Consider the following 20,485-nt stretch of genomic DNA (forward strand, 5'->3'; position numbering starts at 1 on the left):
AGCTTGAGATTAAGTTTTGGGTGGATAGGGAAAGTAAGCATAGTCACGGAGCAGGCATGAGGTCCAACCGGTTAGGGAACTAGAGCTGCCAGAAACCATCCCAACTCCACTCGCCTTGTTACTTCCTTTCCCTTCTTTGGGGTAACAGACTTCCTAGAACAACACCTTCCCTGCTTCCTTGTGTAGGCTCAATTCAGCCTGACCCGGGTTGCCAATGTGGCTGTTCCTTGTGTAGAAACAACTCCTGCCCCTCACCTTCCCCCAGAACACAGCAGGAAGCTAAACTGAACCATTGTGGTGACCATTGCATTTAGTCTGATCCTAAGAAGCATATAGGGTTGCCAGGCCTCTCTTGGCAACCAGCAGGGCCTGGAGTGGACTTAGCAGAAGAAAGAAGAAGGCCTAGGACACATTGCTGGCATTGCACAGGAAGTGATATCATCATCCTGTCTGCTACTTCCGGGTGACACTCTGGTATTTGGCCAAGAACAGTAAGGAAAACCAGCTTTTACCACAGAGGCTTTGCCCAAACATCACAGCATCGCCCAGAATTCACAGGTATGATCTCTTTCTGTGCAGCACAAGCAATGTGGCCTAGGCCTTCTTTTTCCTACTGGTAAGTCCCCCCTCCCCTGCTGACCAGGTGCTGGGCTGCTGGCAGGGGGGGGGGGCAGAGCCTGATAGCAGAGGACCCCCACCTCTATTGGGAGGGGGTGTCTGACAACCTTAGAAACATAATTACGGTTCCCAGTCACCAGGTGGTGGCTGGAAGTCTTCTAGAATTAACAACTGGTCTCCAGGTTACAGAGAGCAGTTCCCCTGGGGCCAATGGCTGCTTTAGGAGTTAACCTCTATGGTATTATGCTCCGCAGAGGCCCTTTCCCTCCCCAGACCTTTCCATCCACAGGCTCCATTCCCAAAATCTCCAAGAATTTCCCACCCCAGGGCTGGCAACCCCAAGCTTAGATCATGCTCTGTGCTGCTCCCACCCCTCAGATGGGGAGGCAGAGTGGGCATGGACCTGATGAATGTGGATTCAAAGCCCAGCTTAGCTGGTGCAGTGATTAGGTGGCTTTTGAAACTCACGATGCCAGCCACAGTTTGCCAGCTCCTAGGGATGCCAATCCCCAGGTGGGCAAATACAACAGGAAACTACAGCTTACAGATAATTAAACACATAGAGCCAAAAGGTATAGGGTTGCCAATCCACAGGTGGGGGCAGAGGATCCCCTGGTTTGGAGGCCCTTCCTCCACTTTAGGGTCATCAGAAAGTGGGGGAGGGGGGAAGGAAATGTCTGCTTGGCACTCCATTATTCCCTATGGAGACTGATTCCCATAGGGTATAATGGAAAATTGATCTGTGGGTATCTGGGGCTGCTGTTTTTTGAGGCAGAGGCACCATCTGGTGCCTCTCTTCAAAACACCCTCCATGTTTCGAAAAGGTTGGACCAGAGGGTCCAATTCTATGAGCCCCAAAAGAAGGTGCCCCTATCCTTCATTATTTCCAGTGGAGGGAAGGAGTTTAAAAGGTGTTCAGTCCCTTTAAATGTGATAGCCAGAACTCCCTTTGGAGTTCAGTTATGCTTATCATAACTTTGCTCCTGGCTCCACCCCCAAAATCCCCAGATATTTCTTGAATTTGACCGGGCAACCCTACCAACTCCATAAACTTGTCATAGTATTTCATCTTTGTTTATTACTTTTAGGGATTCAAATCACTTCACAGACATCATCGCTGAAATAATATGTGCTCGTGACTTCCCTCACAGTTTCAAAAGGCAAGCAAGATTTTTAAAAGGGCAGTTACCACTTGGGCAGGCCCAGGGGCAGGTTTGGCCTCACGCCAGCTGCATTTGCAGCCTCTGTGGGGACTCAGCATTTTTTCCTGTCCAAGAACACACCAGGCGCTGCACAGAACAAAGCAACACAGTCTCTGCCCAGGAGGCTCACGTTCTTCATCTCCTCAGTCATGGGAGGCAGAGTCGAGGATTGACAAGGATGTACAGTGAGGAGAACCAAGAGCAGACAAAACAAGGGAAAGGCAATGCAGTAGGCCAGGCAGGCTGAACTTGACAGAAGGGCTATTTGTGCCTGATTCTCGGGGGGGGGGGAGGGGGCTAGCAGTAGTGCAGTTCTTTGGGACAGTAGAATCTCCTCCCTGATCCCCTCTCACTCAAACACACATAGTGGTGGAGGAAGCTGTCATCATGTCGCAGCTGACTCTAGGGTTTTCAAAGCACAAGATGTTCAGAGGTGGGTTGCCATTGCCTGCCTCTGTGCCGTGACCCTGGACTTCCTTAGAGGTCTCCCATCCAAATACCAGCCAGGGGTAAACCTGCTTAGATTCTGAGATCTGAAACAATCAACTGACTTCTCCCAATTATCCCATTTGCAAGTGGCAGGGCTTTTTTTGTAGCAGGAACTCCTTTGCATATTAGGCCACGCACCCCTGATGTAGCCAATCCTTCTGGAGCTTACAGTAGGCCCTGTGCTAAGGGCCCTGGAAGCTCTTGGAGGATTGGCTACATCAGGAGTGTGTGGCCTAATATGCAGGCGGCTTCCTGCTACAAAAAAAAGCCCTGAATGCATATACGATCCAAAACTTTTTTTCTTTGTATGTGCATTCAACAATTCTCACGTTACATTTGATGCACGTACAGCTGAACATTTAAGCCCTGCATTTATCCATGCATGGTTTCACTGGTCAAATGACCGTGCATTTTGTACTACCAGATGTACCTATTTACGTGCAAACAGTATGTGAAACAGAGCTCCTAACTCAGGGTGGCTGTCAGTTCATTGAATGAATTCTTGCCATTCCTGCTTGAGGGCTTGCACCCTAAAATGCTATCCAATTAGATCATTTGCACATCTCCTCTCTCGCCACCCCTGTTTTCTACTGCCTCGCCACTCCTGGCTCGTTGTCTCTCTTGTCAGACTGCTCACCTCATGTCTGGAATAGCCTCTCTGTCTAACCACTCAAGGCCTTCCTTGGAACCTGCTCATTCTGCAAGTCCAGCCTCATACTTTCTAAGCTCTATTCTCCCTCAACTCACAGTCAAATCCCTGGTTCAAATCTCAGTGCAGCAGTCTACCCATTACTACATATTACCAGTATGGCATAGTGGTCAGAGCAGCATTTAGGAGACCCCAGATTTGAATCCCTACTCTGCCAAGGAAACTTGTTGGGGGACTTTATGTCAATCATAGAGAGCCAGTTTGGTGCAGTGGTTAAGTGTGCAGACTCTTATCTGGGAGAACTGGGTTTGATTCCCCTCTCCTCCACTTGCAGCTGCTTAAATTGTCTTGGGTTAGCCATAGCTCTCGTAGGAGTTGTCCTTGAAAGGGAAAGCTCTCTCAGCCCCACCTGCCTCACAGGGTGTCTGTTGTGTGTGGGGGAGGGGGAGGAGGTAAAGGAGATTGTGACTACTCTGAGACTCTGAGATTCAGAGTATAGGGCGGGATATAAATCCAATATCTTCTTTTTCTTCATGCCTTCTCAGCTTAATTTACCTCACAGGGTTGTGGTGGTTGTCCTGAGGATAAAATGTAAAGGGGTAAGCCATTTCTGATCCCCAGTGTGGAGAAAATACATATTTTTATCCTGCCCTTACTCCAAGGAGGTTAAGGGGACATACATCGGTCTCCCCTTCTCCATTTTATTGTCACAGCAACCCTGTACAGGAGGTAGTCTGAGAAGGAGAGACTGGCCCAGCGTCACTCAATGGCTTTTTTTGTAGCAGGAACTCCTTTGCATATTAGGCCACACACCCCTGATGTAGCCAATCCTCCAAGAGCTTACAATAAGCCCTGTAATAAGAGCCCCAGTCCTAACCCAATATTCTACCACTCATTGGGTGCCCCCACGGTCCTTTAAAGACATGCAGGACCCCAATTTGACTGAGATGCCTTATATAATGGGATAATTTGTACACATCTCTTCCGCAAACACGTGCGTGTGCACACATGGACAATGACCCAACAGAACCCTTGGCCTTGTTCCACCATTCACCAAGTGTGACAGATGAAAAGAATTAAGCAGTGGCAACAGGGAGAGGGGACATGCTTCTGTGTTACCACAGCTCAGATCAACCTCTAGTTTTCTCCAAGCTTCAATCTAATGGCTTTTAGCTACTAGCACATACATGGAGTCAGCCTTTGAACCTAACTGGCACTACAAAAATGGGTCTTCTGCCCCCCCCCCCAAATGTTGGGGTTCAGCAACATAATGCTTGAAAGTTATCTGAACAGAACTTTCAACAATTTTTTCACCTTGAAAAATCAGGCATGTGAGGCAGTGTTCCCTCTGAGTTAGTATGAGCTAGCTCACAGATTTTTAGCCTCCAGCTCACACATTTTTTGTCTTAGCTCAGGAAGGACGACCCCAGAGCACAATAATTTATGCAGTAGCTCACAACTTTAATGCCAGTAGTTCACAACTTTTAACACCATTAGCTCACAAAGTAGAATTTTTGCTCACAAGACTCTGCAACTTAAAGGGAACATTGATGTGAGGGCAACCCAGACATGGACCATGAGGCAAGGGGGTTTCAAGGCCTTGGGCAATGACTGTTTGCCATTCCAGGTCAGGAAAACAGTACGATGGGAACTCTCAAACTCCCTCATATAATATAGGGCTGCCAACTTTCAGGTGACACCTGGAGTTCTTCTGTATTACAGTTGATCTCCATATGACAGAGATCAGTTCCTCTGGAGAAAATGGCTGCTTTCAAGGGTGGACTCTATGGCCGCTAACAGATGGCTGGCTCGAGGCAGCATCAAGCCGACCCAGAAGTGACCAACTGGTAAAGGAGTGCCTGGGACTGTCCCGATGGCCCACGGAAGAGGGACGAGTTGTGGGCACCCTGGGGAGCATCTGGAGCACTCACACACCTCGTCCGCAGCTCCCCAAGCACTTCCCAGCCATCCAGATGGCCAGGACGGTATCTTGGAGGCGCCCCAGTGAAAAGGCACCACTTTCAAAGTGGTGCCTTTTTGAGCCGGCTCCTGGTAAGCTGGGGATAGCAGGCAGATGTGCACGTGTAGACACGCTTTTTAGATCCGCCTGCCTGCCGTCCCTGGGTAGCTTTAACCACCCATCTGTAAGCAGCCTATGACATTGTACCCTGCTGAGGCCAAACCCCACCCTCCCCATGATTCACTTCAGGTATTTCCCGATCTGCAGCCGGCAACCCTAGAATAACATCAAATTTACCTCACCAATACTTTTTTTCCTCCACACACCCCCACCCAGGTTGGTAATGGAGGGGGCTAGAAGTCTCTTGGTCCTCCTTTGACTTAAGGGGCCTCTTCAAACTGATGTTGTATCAAAATAAACTGATCCAAACTTGAGACCCATATACACCACGGCCCACTACCCTCACTTTCTTCATGTCGCTTTCCAGGAAATTAATTGCTGAACAAGAATTTGCATGGTCCCTTCCACTCACAAATAGTCGTCCAGACCCTACACAGGTATTGACACATACTCATTCAAACTCACCCACACACAGTCATCTCACCTCTTCTATGACAAGCTATCGTACACCTAAATTATTCTGTGGGCTCTCAATTGGAGCACTTCCAGGGAAAGGGACTCCACAAACACCCTACTCTGTCATTAAACTCCATTAAGTCTTTATATTCAACTAAAGTATACTTCCCAGGAGTTTGAAACCACAAACAGCGCCCATGGCTTCCAATTTGCTCTCCTTTGACGTACTGTTATCCAAATTAAACAAATACGCTTAAGGAGAGCCGTAACTCAGTAATAACACACACGTGGTCCCTGCAGAAGGCCCCAGGTTCAATCCCTCCCTGGCATCTTCAATCAAAGGCATCACAGCAACATAGGAGAGCTGCTGCCAGTCAGAGAAGATGGGTGATTTAAGTAGGGTTGCCAGCCTGCAGGTGGGTTAAGCAACCCTGCATGCGAGTGAAACAGTTAAAGACCACTTATATGCTTTCCAAATTAAATTCTATTACTTTCATATATTAAGTCATGTAAATATTTAACATTTCTATCTCTTATTACATTCATACATAATTTTAAAGACGACTCAGTTGGAAGTCCTTAAAGTCCGTATCAGAACGTCCTGGATTAATCCTCACTCAATTCCTTACAAGTCGAGTATGAAGTGTAAGTTTTCAGTTGGTGATGATGACCAGGTAGCACTTAAAGGCTGCAAGGAGCTGTATTACTTCCAAAAACAAGGGCGGCGACATGAATCCTAGGTTAACTTCATGTTTCTATAAATTCTTCTTCGGGCCACAACTTAGATCGGAACCAGTGCTTCATAAATTTCCTTACTCCAGCTAGAAAGCTCTCAACCATTCATCACAGCACTTCAGTTCTTCTATGAGAACTGCAGGTGGGGCCTGGAGAGCTCCTGCTTTTACAACTGGTCTTCAGCTGGCAGAGATCTCTGTGGCATTGTAACATGCTGAAGCCCCTCCCTTCCCCAAACCCCGCCCTCTCCTGGATCCACCCCCAAAGTCTCCAGGTATTTTCCAACACAGACCTGGCAATCCTAGTTCATACACATTTAATGAGCTTAAGCTTTTTGGATTTTTACTGTGTAAGAATGGCAAAATCCACTTCCAAACGGTCACTATGTGAAAGCACCCAATATCGAGCTAGTTGGTATAAGGCAACTTCCTAGGTGAGCTATGAATTACATCCCTGCAGCAGCAGGTAAGTTATTGCATGCTGAACTCTCTGCGAACAGAGGCACACAGCGACATGGCTGAATATTTAAAGAGTGTTGCTGGGTAGAAATCATGACCACAGGAAACCATGCTCCTAGGCCCAAAAGCCTTTCCCATAAACCAAAAGGCAATCTTTTCCCTACAGCCAGTCTGAGGAAACTGGATGAGATTTGGCCTTCATGATCCAACCCTGCCATCTCCTTCTTTGGGTATAGCCCAAGTGGGAACTGGAGATCTCCTGTTTTTACAATTAATCTCCAGTTGGCAGAGATCAGCTTCCCTGGAGGAAATGACTGCTTGGAAGGGTGGACTCTGTGGCATTGTATCCTACTGAGGCCCCTCCCCTCCCCAAGCCCCGCCCTCTCCCAGATTCATCTCCAAAGATTCCAGGTATTTTCCAACGCAGGCCTGGCAACCCTAGTATAGCCACATACTGTCACATTAAACTAAACCAGAGATACTCCTTTCCTCCAGAATTTCAAAGTATTCCAAAGGAATCATTAGCATTTCATTTATATTACACCTTTCTTCCAACACGGAAATGAAGGAGGTATTCACAGGGTCATAGAAAGCCTCTCATGCAGACAGTGGCCAGATCAAAGCCTCAGGCACTCCGATTATAAACTGAAATCACAAGGAAGATGAATCCCAGAGCCTGGAAGAGAAGCCAGCCGTGCTTGTACTAGAGTGATGCTATGGAATGAATAAAAGAACTCTTGCCTATTAGAGGTCTTGGAACTATGATTGATAATAAGCACTAGGGCTGAATGTTTAAGGAATCCTGGCTTAAGTTAAGCCCTGTATATGGACAAATGTAAATCCATGAAAGTCACAGGATTTATATGTCTCTCTTCTGCCCCTTCCAAGCAATGAAAATCACAGGGCCCCCAAAGCAGGAAAGGAAACTTTGGAAACCCTCAAATCTCGGCATACTGAAAAATACAGTTCCAAGGTCTGTGCAGGCGCAATCCCTCTTGCATCTGCAGAAGACATTGTGACCCACACGTGGTATTGTAGCAGCTGGTGCAGACATACGCTGGATCCAGCCATCTTTTTTGTTTAATCTTCCCCAATCCCCCTCTTTACTACAGTCCCCATCCCACATGGTTTTTGTCCATGCAGGTCCCATGATTGTGTGTTGAGATGGAAAGGAAATTAGGATTGCTTAGGGCTTTTTTTGTAGCAGGAACTCCTTTGCATATTAGTCCATACACCCCTGATGTAGCCAGTCCTCCTGGAGCTTACAGTAGGCCCTGTACTAAGAACCCTGTAAGCACTTAGAGGACTGGCTACATATGGGGGTGTGGCCTAATATGCAAAGGAGTTCCTGCTACAAGAAAAGTCCTGGGATTGCTAACTCTGGATTGGGAAATCCCTGGAGATTTTGGGGATGCAGTCTGAGGAGGGCGTGGCTTGCGGAAAGGAGGGACTTCAACTGGGTATAATGTCATAGAGTCCCCCTTCCGAAGCAATTACTTTCTCCAGAAGAACTGATCTGTGACACCTGGAGATCAGTTATCCCAGGAGATCTCCAGCCACCACCTGGAGGCTAGCAACCCTAAAATTTCCTTCTCCATTTTGTACCAACAAAAAAGCTGGTTGTAACCAGCCCACAGCTTGGAAATAGACAGTGGTGATGGAAGTATACATGAAACATCCAGACTTTGGGGGCCCATAGAACACCAGATCTGTTCCCTGTGTCTGCACACTGCAAACCAGCATATACTAAATCCCGTGCATTATTTACATATATTTGCAGATGAAAAGTGGCCAGAGCATGAGATATATGCATGGAGCTATTTTAATAGAGCCTGACAGAGATATTAAGGCAGAAGCATACATACATACATGCTCTGCAGCACTGCCTCTGTCTCTCTCACACACAGAGCAACCCAGCTGAATATAAATGCCCCTGGCACCCAAACTGCACACTTGATACAAGATACAGATGCACCAAACACACTTAATCCAGTTCCAAGCAAAAAGAGAAGGGTCTGAAGATCTCATTGAGTTTTTTTAAACCAAAACTTGCAAGTTTCTAGTCCTCATAGTCACAGTTAAGTAACCAGGGCAGGACAAGAAAGGCCTTGACCCAGTCATAAACCACCCTTTCTGCTTCTCAGCCCAGCCTTTGCTGTCAATCATTCCAAGTTAGTTGAAGAGACTCCTTATCTCAGAAGATAATTATGCGGGAGGTAATTAAAAAGAGGATTATGAACAATTTAGTGATCCCCCTGCCAACTTGTTTTAACAAAATACAGCAGTTTTAAAGAAGAGATCCCCCCGAGCATGTATAAAAGCAGCTCGTGAATGAGTTTTTGGTAGGGAAACTGTATAAGGAGATAGTTTCAGATGAGTAGCCATGTTAGTCTGGAGTAGCAGAACAAAGCTGGAGTCCAGTAGCACATTAAAGACCAACAAAATATTTCACGGTATACGTTTCTATGCTCTGACCTGGATAGCCTAGGCTAACTTGAACTCGTCACATCTCGGAAATTCAGCAGGGTCAGCCCTGGCTAATATTTAGATAGGAGACCTCCAAGGAATACCAGGGTCATGATGTGGAGGCAGGCTATGGCAAGCCACCTCTGAACATCTCTTGCCTTGAAAACCCTTGAGAGGTCACCATAAACCAGCTGTATCTTGGCAGCACTTTCCATCACCCTAAGTTTCTGTGAGTCAAAGCACCCTTCATCAGATCCCAAGGAGAAAGAGTTAAATAGCACTCCCCCTCCCCCTGCACAGGCACACCTTCCTCTTTAAATAGCAGCCCCTGCAGCTGCATTCTGTTAGAAGAAGTTAGGGGAGAAAATAATCATGGAACTATGCACAGCACATAATTCTCCTCTTTGTTCATCCTGCGTGAAAAACCTTCATCCTTTTGGAAGAAGACATGGAATCCCACCAACACTGCATACGTATTCTGCTCCCTCTCCCAATATATTCTAGCATGTTCCTTGAATTGGAATGGGGAAGAACTGTGGCACAGTAGCAAAGCATTGGTTTTGCATGGATGAGGTTGCAGGTTCAATCCCGCATGGACTCCAGCTAAAGCATCTCAGGTGGTCTGTGCTGGGAAACACCTGCCCCAGACCCTGGAGAGCTGCTGCAACTCAAGAGCAGACAGAACTGAGTTACTTGGACCGATGGTCTGACTCAGTACACAACATAGGCTTCCCAATCCCCAGGTCCCAGCGGGGGATCCCCTGGTTTTACAGGCTTCCCCCCTCCCCCAGCCAGCTGGCCGACGGGGGAAGCTCCACCCCCACAGCCATTATGCACCTCCAGGAACGATTCCCATACGGAATGATGGGGAATTGATCCGCGAGTGTCAGGGGCTCTGGGGGGGGCTGTTTTTTGAGGTAGAGGTGCCAAATTTTCTGTATAGCATCTGGTGCCTCTACCCAAAATACCTCCCAAGTTTCAAAAGGATTGGACCAAGGGGTCCAATTCTATGAGCCCCAAAAGAAGATGCCCCTATCTTTCATTATTTCCAATGGAGGGAAGGCATTTAAAAGGTGTGCAGTCTCTTTAAATGTGATGGCCAGAACTCCCTTGGAGTTCATTTATGCTTGTCACAGCCTTGCTCCTGGCTCCGCCCCCAATGTCTCCTGGCTCCACCCCCAAAGTCCCCAGATATTTCTTAAATTGGACTTGGCAACCCTAACACAACAGCTTCATAGGTATAGTGGTACTGCTTACATAGGCAGCTTTGCTCACCAGGGCTCAAGACCTCAACAAGTGCTTACTTCAGAGGAAGTCCCTGTGACTTGCAGCTAGCAATGATCTCCATATTATGCAAGCAAAAGTCAGCACCCGTCAGTTGGATCCAGACTAAACTGGGAGTTTCCATCAGTTCCTCCTTCCCACTTATAGATACCTCTCATGCCATTCCTCAGGGTCCTCCATCTCCCAGGAATAGAATTTTGTAAAGGTAAGTGGGCTGCACAGGGAGGGGAGGAGGCAGGAAAGTTAAAAACATAACAGAAGCCCTGTTGGGTCAGACCAATGGCCCATCCAGTCCAACACTCTGTGTCACATAGTGGCCAAAACCCAGCTGCTGTCATCAGAAGGTCCACTAACAGGGCCAGAACACCAGAAGCCCTCCCACTGTTGCCCTCCAAGCACCAAGAAGACACAGCATCACTGCCCCAGACAGAGCGTTCCTTCTATACCTTGTGGCTAATAGCCACGGATAAACCTCTGCTCCATATGTTTATCCAATTCCCTCTTAAAGCTATCCTTATAGCTGCCATCACTTCTTGCAGCAGTGACTTCCATGTGTTAATTACTCTTTAGGTGAAGAAGTATTTCCTTTTATCTGTTCTAAACCTACTGCTCATTAATTTCATTGAGTGCCCATGAGTTCTTGCATTGTGAGAAAGGGAGAAAAGTACTTCTTTCTCTACCTTCTCTATTCCATGCATAATTTTGTAATTTCATTCCATTCTGCCACTGGAAAATTTAGTCTCTATCCAACCCCATCACCAGTGCTCATATGTGCAGAAACAAGAGATTTCACCCTACAAGCAAACATACTTGGTGCAAATGGAACCACATCTGTATGTACCACTGCGGTACAATGTGCAGGTAGCTGAACTGTGTTAAGGAGTTAGAAAAGAAGCCGTCCTTATGCCTTGCCGATCTGATTGGAATCATATAGCATCAAGCCACATTCACTTTGGCATCATGTTTATGTACACTTCATACCTAAAGGTGCCACTTTATTCCATATGACACACACCTGAAACACACATGCTCCAGTACACTCTGTACCAAAAGAGCTTGTTCACTGTAATGCAATACACACACTGATGCTGAGAAACACCCATTGTTATCTTCCAACATTTCTGCATATCCAGCAGTCATGTTGATGCAACAGAGATGGCACATCTTGCTCCTTGAGCACATGTGAAAAACCTACACATGTTCACAGATGCATTGGTGCACAATGCAACTACGCCTTCGTATCGCAACATGTGTGCAAGTGATCGCAAAAGAATGAGTACACATCCGTGAGCATGTGTATCATCAAAGTGCATCACTTTCAATCCACTTGCGCAAACACATTTTCACATCAACACCTAACAGCCCACACGATGATGGTGCATGCAGAATGCTTGCCATACTTCTCACATGGTGTCCAACCAGAACACGGTCCTTGTGCACAAGAAGTGGCATATTCTTCATGTTGTTGTACACTCCTACATCTTGGCTATAGGTAGAGACGTGTCCAACAGAGCAATGGAGAATCAACAAGCTTGAAAACGTGGAGGTACACAAACAGTAAAGAAGCCCTATAATAGCCAGCTTCTCTTTAGATGCGGCACAACAGCTACGTGAGAATGGGATGTGTCCCCCTGGAAATCCACAGCAGGGGACCACCAAATGTTAATGTGTGTGGAAAGAAATCTCTATCTTTGGAGCGCAGGACTTTAAAGTGGTCTCATTGTGTGTACTGGGTAAGATCCAGCCAGCGTTTTCATCCTATCATGCCCCAGAGTCTTCCTTCCTACACCCCCTGTACCACATGGGTTTTTGTCCATGGAAGTCCCACACTCCCCAATATGGCTTTTAGGGGTGATCAGTGAGAACCCCTCTTCCCCACTAACAGAAGAGCTGGTTGGAACCAGGGCTGGCCCTAGATTGTCTGGCAGGGCCGGATCTAGGGGGGGCAGAAGGGGGTGCTTGCCCTGGGCGCTGACGGGGGGGGGGGCAAATTGGGTATGAAGTCCATTGTACTCTATGGGACCATAAGACAGAATGGCCTGTAAGGGGGCGCCATTTTTTAATTTTGCCCCCCCCCCTCAAAAAACATGTGGGTCCGGTCCTGTTGTCTGGTGCGCTAGGCAAGGCTGACTTCTGGCGCTCCCGCACTGATAATGTCATCGAGTCACATGGGGATGCCCAGGGCTTTCTTTGTAGCAGGAACTCCTTCGCATATTAGGCCACACACCCCTGATGCAGCCAGTCCTCCAAGAGGTCACAGGGCTCTTAATACAGGGCCACATAAGCTCTAGGAGGATTGGCTACATCAGGGGTGTGTGGCCTAATATGCAAAGGAGTTCCTGCTACAAAAAAAGCCCTGGGGATGCCCAATTTGACACCCCAGAAGGCCAGCACCCTAGGCAATCACCTAGTTTGCCTAATAGCAGGGTCAATTCTGGTTGGAACCCACCCGTAGTTTGGGGCTTTGACACTTAACATCCCAATCCAGTTGTTATAACTTGCACTTTCAAAAACAGCATGATATGATTTGTACACCATAAAGGAAATGGTGGACAAATATATTTTACCAAGGATGTCTTCATAGACACAGATGACCCAAGGAACTGTGTTACTGGGAGGGAAGATAACAGTTCTGAAGGTACAAGAAGGAGACTTGGAGGCAGACATTTGCCTGGGAAAGTGAGCTAAAGAGAATCCAGCACACAGGTGATCGCGAGAAAAGGCAGTATGTGCAGACTAGGAAAATGAGTCAAAATGTTGGTTCAATAAAAATGGAGATGCGGACGGTGAAGAGGGGAAGGACAGGATATTGGGCCGGCCTGGTGGGGGATAATGGAATCAGAGAGGGGGCAGGATCTCCAGAGAGGGCGAGGGTTTGCACAGCTGGAAGCAGAAGTCACAAGCAGATTAGTAGAGAGGATCTGAACCCTGAAAAGGATACAGGGTAGGGGGTAAAGAGCAGGGAGGGATGGGACTGTATATATAGGCCAACCCAAGAGAACTAGGATGAAGGGACCAGGGATGGAAAAAACATATGGGGGTAGAACCAGGTTGGATGAGAAGTGCTTCCTGATGAGAATGAATAGAGAGCAGAACCCAAAGAAAAGAGGGGGGATGTTGCCTAGAGATGAAATGGGGGTTGCTGGAGAGGGGCCCTGAGGGGAGCTTATGTGAAAATACAGCAGAGCTTGTGGCAGGCCGGTTGTGGCAAGGGCTATAGGACCAAATGGGGAGAAAATTGGAATGAGTGATTACGGACAGAAAAACAGGTGGGGTGGGGGGAACGTGCTCTAAGTCCTAAATGGGGGACTTTTGCGGTAGAGCAGACAGAAAGGAAGGAATTGACGGGGGCAGGTTGTCATGGCGTTCCCAGAAAGTGGGGGCACGGGGCCTCTCAGAGGGGAACTGGGGACAGCAGAGTCCCAAACAGGCTGGAAGGGGGCTGGGGAGGAGGAATAAAGGGAAATGGGGTTATTGGCTTTGGTCAGACTCGAGGGGAGGAGGGTATTTTGGGATCTGGAAAGGCTCTTGGGGTCTGCGATCTGGGAGTCTGAAAGAGGGACAGGTTCAGATGCCAAGAAGGCAGGCCTTTAAAGGGGGGGGGGGAATGATCACAGCGTGGGGAGATCACTCAGTGTGATAGCTTCTATGGGGTGCAAAGCATGGGGCAGACCAAGAAGGGAACTGCTTCAGAGAGGAGGGGGGCCCGTGTGAATGGGAAGTGTTGGCCCTCGGAGGCAGGGTAGGGCCGCCCCCTCCCCGGAGGCCATCGGGTCTGGGGTGGGGAGCCGGGTCAGGTTTGGAAGCTTCCAGGAGGGCAGAAGCCGGAGCAGATTTTCCAGAGGCTCCGAGTTGGGCTAGCAGGCTCGCGTTGCGTGGCGAGGGTTGAAGGGAGCCCGAGAAATCCAGGAAGAGAAGGAGCTCTCAGGAAGGGTGCGGGAAAGGCACAAGGAAGGGAGGGATGCCCCGGGAGGCTGAACCCGACGGAAGAGTTGAGATGCAAAAAGCGTGCAGTGGGGAGGGTTGGGGGGGGGGGGTGAAGAATCTAGCAGGGGCATCACGGGGAAGGGTGGAGAGAAGGCAGGGGGTGCTTCGGCAAGGATGGCAGCAGCCCCGCCGTGGGTGTCATTGGGAGCGGCCGCTCCAGTCCAGAGATGCGGGAGGGCTGCATTTGGGGAAAGGCCGGCAGGAGGAAAGAGCCAGAGAGCAGAGGGAGGAATACAGAAGGGGGTGGGGGGGGCTGGCCGGGCGATATTTAGTCATCGGCAGGGAGGGAGCCGGAGATGGCCACGGGGAACCGGGCGCAAAGCTGCAACGGAGAGCGGCTAAGGGTTCCCGGGGATGGGGGGCTCCCGAACCCCGGTCCTTACCTGCCTTTGCAGCAGGCGGGGGAGGCGGCGCTGCTGCTGCTGGCGCTGCTGATGCAGAAGGGATGCAGGAGGGACCCGGGATGCTGATGCTGCTGTCCAGAGCGTGGCCCCCTTCGGAGGCCTTCAGGGATGATGCCAGCCCCCCAAGGGGATCCCGCTCCCCAGCCCCGGCATCCCTCCCTCCCGGCCGGCCGGTCGGCCACCGCCTGGCGCCCCCCCTCCCGCCCGCCCAGGCAGCTCCAGAGAGTGAAAAGAGAAGAAAATCCCGCCCCTTCGCTCAGCGCAAACCTGGGCGCGCCTGCCCCTTTAAGAGACCCCCTGACTGACAAGGCTTTCGCCCAACGAATGCTCGGCGAGGTTCGGGACCGCCCCCGAGGCACCGCCCACGCGTGGGGAAGGGAGGGGGAAGCCGGGCTCCGAGTGGCAAAGAGGCACAGCCAATGGGGAGGCCGGCTGATGGGCAGGAGGGGGCCTGTGGAAGCCAATTGGGGAAGTCGGAGGGCGGGGCTGGGTTTTAGGATGATGTCATCCGGTGGTTCTTTAGGAAAAAGGAGGGAGGGGGGAAGAAAAGAGGAGGAGGAGAAAAATCAGATGCATCGCAGGTAAAAGGAGGAGGGGGGAGGGAGGCAGGGGAGAGTCACAAAAATGCATGAGATCAATGCAACGATCCAGGGAAACGTCTAAATCTGTGTTATAATCTGAGGGCACGCAACAGTCCGGAGACTACGAATGAGACACTGCACCACTGAAGGGAAAAAAATGCACCAAATGCGTGCAAGAAGAGAAATGCACTGATTCATGCAACTGGGGGGGGGGGAGGACTGATATGCATGTGTCACCTGGAAAATGCATCTACACCTGAGAAAATGCAGCAGTCCGGGGGCGGGAGCGCCAAGAACACAAGCCACAACCCCGTGTGGACGTCCCCCAGATGCACAACTCCTTGAACCTCGCAGAAAACATCATGCCGTGGGCTCCAGGGGAGCGAAGCAATCTAGGGAAGTGCACCAGTCCATGCGACAGAGAGAAAATTTCTCAAGCCATCCACTACAAGGAGATGCACCAGTAGGTTTTACTCAGGGGAAAGAGCAATACATGCACCTCAAGGGATCCTGAAGTTGGGGGGGGGGGAGGAGAACCATACCAAACCACGTGCTGCTGGAAAATGCACCAATTTGTGCAAGCTGATGTGAGAAATGCTTCAATCCATAAAAAACGTGTCAGTCAACGTAGCCTAGAGGAACACATCCATCATCCTCATGGAATGTTTCTATTCACGCAACAGCCTATGAAAATCCATTTGTACCGGGGAGAAGTGTGAAACAAAGCCCTGCAAGACCAAGCATTCCTTCCTGGGCCCTGTAGAGGAAGTGTGGTAGTGGAGAGACTCCAGGAAATAACATGGAAATATATATCATGACATGCTCTATGGGAAGGTGCAAAAAAAAAAAAAAATCAATACATGAAGCCCAAGAACTGCAAATCAATGCAACACAAGAAGACTATCCATGCGGGGAAGCAGCAAACCATGCATCATTAAGGGCCTTTCTAGGTGGCAGGGGGGAAATAAAACATTTTATGCTTGGTGTTGTAGAAATGCTAGCTCTGAATCAACTTCAGTGGAATTATAGTCTGACCCTGTGTAAATATGCTGGAGGAGTTGAAGGGCAATGCTTTCTTTAAAAAAAACAGGGCAGATATGAGTTCCCTTGCTGGAGGAGGAAGGAGGATACTCAGCGTGTGAATAACGTGACTGAAAGAAAATTAAATAAGGGGAAAATGTGAAAGGGTGCATAAAAATCCAGGACATTGTTACAAGGAGGAGGTTTGGTTACCTTGCGTCCCTTTCTTTTGCATATCTTTTTAGGGTATTAGGAGCTTTTCCAAATGTCTGCTAAAACAGGGAAGCATTCAATGCTTTAAAAATAAATCTAAGTCATAAGTTGATGGTGGTGCACAGGTACTAGCCAATAGACACTTGCGCCTTCTGCACAATTTGCATTTGGTGTGCTAGCTGTGAGAAGGAACCAAGGTTATTTTGTGACAAAATACTTTATTCTCAGAGTGCTGGCAAAATGCATTTTTCCCTTGAGGAAAATGTGCTGCCTTTGCAAAGATAACAGATTTAGCCCATTAAAAACATCATCTGGAAGAGTCTGATGAAATGCAGTAACTCCATCAACAACTTGAAGATCCTCCAGCAAATGCAAGCAAAGGCAATATACACATGTTAACAGAATACTGATGAATCTAACGCAAGAGAATAAAACCGGGATAGTGCATGTACGTGTGAGAGACGAGTACACAGATGTGCAATGTAGAACTTTTAAGGATGCAGCAACATGGAAGCAGGAGCCAAACAAAACACCACATCTATAGCAAAGCAGTAGAACTAACTCATACTATTAATGGGAAAGGAAACCACTAGGGAGTTGTATATTCTCACCCAAGAAAATGTTCACTGATCTTTCTCTTATACCAGAGGCAGCTGATAACCTGAGGAATGCCACGGTTCAAAGTGCTGCAGTACTCATTCTTAGAAGCATGCGCTTGATCAGAAACATGCAACTTAGAGAAGCTCAAAATGCTCCAAAGCAGGGAGGTGAAACCCATAAGAATAGCTTTGCTGGATCATACTTTGAGAGAGGGACTGGGGCTCAGTGGGAGAGCATCTGCCCTGCATGTAGAAAGTCCCAGCTTCAATCCCTGGCATTTCTGCATCAAAGGATCAGGTAGTAGGTGGTATGAAAAACCTCCTTCTGAGACTATAGAAAGAGGCTGCCAGCCAATGTAGGCAAGGCTAACCGTAAGCCTTTGGTCATAGTACAGGCACTTGCTGTGTTGAAGTGGGGCCATGTGGTAAAGCACCCACTTTGCATGCAGAAGTCCAAGTTCAATGTCCAAGTTGCATGATCCTAAGTTCAGTGTCCACCATCTCCAGTTTAAAGGATTAAGTAGTGAGTGATGGAAAAAGAACTCCATCTGAGTCACTAGAAAACAGCTTCCAGTCAAAACAGACAATACTGACCTTGAAGGATTAGTGGTCCAACTTTGTGTCATATGTTCAAGGGTCCATTTAATTAAGCATTTTGTTCCCAACAGCAGCAAGCCAGAAAGAAGCCTAAGAAATTGACTGGCAGGGCCTGAAGGGGATGGTTCTCCGTGTCCCAGGTATTCAGTCTTCTGAGGTAGACTTCCTCTGTACATGGATATCTATTTATCAGAACTTTTTAAATCATTAGTATGGGTAGACAGACTTTGATATCTGGCAATTGTTAATTGATATCTAGCCGAAGGGTTCCTATCAGGCCTCCGAGCAACTGGCTGCCATCTGCTTCCTTCTGCATAACAGCTTGCTTTGCAAGGCTTGCTCAATTGCACAGGAGCTACAGAGCAAAGCCTCTATTTTCTCCATTGGCTGAGGTTCCTCCCTTGGGGAAGAAGGAGGGAGGCAGAGCTTGCTTTGCCAGGCTGTCTCACAGCAGAGCTCCTGAGCCAATCCTTTCTTCCTTCTATTGGCTGAGGCTCCTCCCCCTCCTGGTCCCCTAGGGAGGGAGTGAAAGAGCCAGAGCTTCCAAATCCCTGGATCCCATGGGAGAAATACAAAGAAAGCACCTTAAGATCAATGAGTGCTAATGTTTTAAGCATGTTTTAAGACTTTCAGGGTTGTCAAACATGCGACCCAGAGGGCTCCTATCAGGCCACCGAGCAATTCACTGTCATCTGCTTCCTTCTCCATCACAGTTTGCCTTGCCAAGGTTTGCTCAATAGCACAGCCGCTACAGAGCAAAGCCTCTATTTTCTCTATTGACGGGGGCTTCTCCCTTGGGGAGGAAAGGGGAGGAGGCAGAGTGTTGGACTGGATGGGCCATTGGCCTGATCCAACATGGCTTCTCTTATGTAGGCTTTCTCAATTGCACATCTTTAAGGTGTGTTTTTTAAAAATTAATTGTGTTTGTGTTCTTTATAAAGTTTATATCTCTGCTGCCTAATCTTAAATAGGCACACACATGGCCCGGCCCAACAAGGTCTCATTAATGTCAGGTCTGGCCCTCATAACAAATGAGTTTGACACTCGTTTTAAGTTGTTGTTTTTTTTTAAATCTTTTATTGTGTTCGTTGTGTTCACACGGCATGGCCTGACATGGCCCGGCCTAACAAGGTCTCATTTATATCAGATTCGGCCCTCATAACAAAATGAGTTTGACACCCCTGCTCTATCATGTTTTCCCTTTCCTGGCTTTTTCTAGACCCTCCAACCCTTCCTCATAGGAAAGATGTTCCAAACCCCTTATTGTCTTGGTTGCCCTGCTTTGTACTTTTCCCAGTTCTGTTACTAGACCTGTATGTGATGTTTGTGTGCCAAATGTGCAAATCCTTTTGCTTCACATACACACAAAAGGAGTGAGGGAGAGATTTGTAGGAACTAAGAAATACTGTTAAAATATACTGCTTGTTTTCACTTTTAATATATCTGGGGGTGGGCCTTTTATCTGTTGCCACAGATCTTGCCCCCCCTACTGAAAACTCTTCATTCCTTTGCTCAGAAATCTGAAATGACTTCTCTGTTAGTACATATGCTCATAGTTTTCTACCCTCTTCTGCTTCAACCAATCTTTCTTCCAGACGCTCCTTGTTTGGCATTGTTTCCTTTTGTGTCTGGTTATTTTTTTTAAAAAATATCCTTTTTAGTCCAAACCCAATCTCCATAGCAGCAATAAGTTAATTTTAGACAATGCTCATTAAAAGAAAAATTCCTTAATGTGAAGATCTCTCTTCTACATCATTGGACCATGCGACACTGGGGTATCTTTTAATCAGTTACTTTGCCAGCTGAGCCCCTTCCTTGACAGAAGGTATGTGGTCACAATTACCAATACCTTACAGAAAAACCTACCTTCAACATTATTCATAATTAGAAGGCTGGATCCAGACTAGGCTACTGTAATGTATTCTGTGCAGGACTACCTTTGGAGAGTGTTCAGAATTGTCGCTCGGTACAAGCCATCAGCAACCATAGGGTTGAATCCAGCCAGCTTTTCAACTGGTAAAGAAGTAGGAGTGCTCTTTGTCCACCTAAAAAAGCCATATATGGGGGATCGTGAGATCATCCTGTAAAACGTTTTGTGGGATAGGAACTGCTGTAAAGAAAAGACTTAGGTGAGACAGAGTCAAAATATTGGTTGGATCTAGCCCATACTATTCCTACTTAGTTCAGTCTAGTCTACCAACATAGCTTACAGACTGGATTCATAGTGCTGGGTGTAAATTTTACAACCCTAACTGACCAGGAACCACAATAAATCAAGGATGACCTTCTCCAATAGAAACTAGTCAGGCACATCTAGGCATTGATATCCTCACACATTGTTATTCTCTCTGGGTCCCTGCCGTCTAGAATCATAGAGTTGGAAGGGACCTCCAGGGTCATCTAGTCCAATCCCTTGCACAATGCAGGAAATTCACAAATACCTCCCCATCAACGTCTGAAATATGCTGAGGCTGCTAAAGAAAGGACCTTCCTTATACCGGCACTACAGATCCAGAATCATTTCCAAAGATAGATCGATCTCACACCATTTCTACTGGTGCTCCATAATGTGCTATATAGGATCATTTTAAGGAAGGATTTGATTATTAGTTGCAGGTTGGGCCTCTGTTCTTAACAATGTCACGTT

General features: G+C 47.8%; 1 protein-coding gene across 11 annotated transcripts in view; it reads right to left on the reverse strand.

Moving 5' to 3' along the window:
- The window catches only part of PPFIA3 (PTPRF interacting protein alpha 3), an 82,893-nt gene extending 67,881 nt beyond the window's left edge, over window positions 1–15,012 (reverse strand). For 8 of the 11 annotated variants that reach the window (XM_060255458.1, XM_060255459.1, XM_060255457.1 and 5 more), the window contains exon 1: window positions 14,808–15,011. The gene's annotated coding sequence lies outside the window, so the exon portion shown is untranslated. Of the gene's footprint in view, window positions 1–14,807 lie in introns of all 11 variants that reach the window. The other 3 variants (XM_060255452.1, XM_060255451.1, XM_060255460.1) reach the window with 3 other exon arrangements.
- Between the last annotated feature and the right edge of the window lie 5,473 nt (window positions 15,013–20,485).

The sequence above is a fragment of the Heteronotia binoei genome, chromosome 15 (assembly GCF_032191835.1).
Source record: "Heteronotia binoei isolate CCM8104 ecotype False Entrance Well chromosome 15, APGP_CSIRO_Hbin_v1, whole genome shotgun sequence".
In the NCBI taxonomy this organism is placed as follows: domain Eukaryota; kingdom Metazoa; phylum Chordata; class Lepidosauria; order Squamata; family Gekkonidae; genus Heteronotia; species Heteronotia binoei.